Source organism: Mustela nivalis, assembly GCF_964662115.1.
Source record: "Mustela nivalis genome assembly, chromosome: 16".
Lineage (NCBI taxonomy): Eukaryota > Metazoa > Chordata > Mammalia > Carnivora > Mustelidae > Mustela > Mustela nivalis.
In genome coordinates, this window is record NC_139035.1 from 37,146,438 (window position 1) to 37,147,472 (window position 1,035).

The following is a 1,035-nucleotide window of genomic DNA, read 5'->3' on the forward strand; positions in this document are numbered from 1 at the left end:
GTGTCTACTCGTCGGCCCCCTTAGACTGGCACGCTGCCATCCTACCTTCTTTTCTGTTGTTGATGTAACAAACAATTTATTATTACAGGCATTCCAAAAGATGAAAGTAAAAACCAATTCTTTTTACATTTCTACAGCATGCTTAGCTATACAAAACACGTCCAAATAAATGTTCTCATTTGATATACACCGTAATCGTTTGAGATAAGGAGGACAGATAATATTTCTTTGCAGATTAGAAAGCTGAGAGTCAGAAGAGTCCAGTGATTTTCCCTCCGACACATAAATAATCGACAGAACTGGAAGTGGAGTGCTGGTCTTCTGGTTTTAGTCTAGTACTCTGCCTTGTACTACCCTTTCAAGCCACTTCTCAATCGTGCAGATGTGCGTTCATTTACTGAACAAACATTTCCTAAGCACTACTAAGTGCCAGAAGAGGCTATACCAAAAAAAATGATCACTATAATTGCATTTATGTAAAAATGTCCAGAAAAGACAAATCTATACAGACAGAAAGTAGAATTGTGGTTGCCTAGGGCTTGGAGTTCGGGGTCTGGGTGGGTAGGAGGAATGATTGTGACCGCAAGGTTTCTTTTGGGATGTTAAAAAAATGTTATAAAACTAGATTATGGTGATGCACTCCATGAACATTCTAAAAGCCATTAAATTGTACATTTTAAACGGGTGAACCCTATCATGTGTAAATTATCTCAATAAAGCTGTTAAAAAATCAACTAAGATGCAGTCTTCTGAGCTCTAATCCATCAGTAAAGTGGAGATACACTTGCAGATAGATCAATTGTCACACTGTGTCTTGGGTGCCCTTAACAGAAGGATCGAGTTCATGGGAACATGGAGGTGCGACAGGATCCCCCCGCCCCCGCCATCTTGGGACAGTGTTGGAAGGGGTAGAGAGACTTTGCAGTAGAGGTGATGTTTGATCTGAGGCTTGAAGCCTGAGCAGGAGTTTATCAGCAAAAGCAAAGGGAGAGCACCTGCCCAAGACCACTATGACCCTCACAAATTCCATGGCCA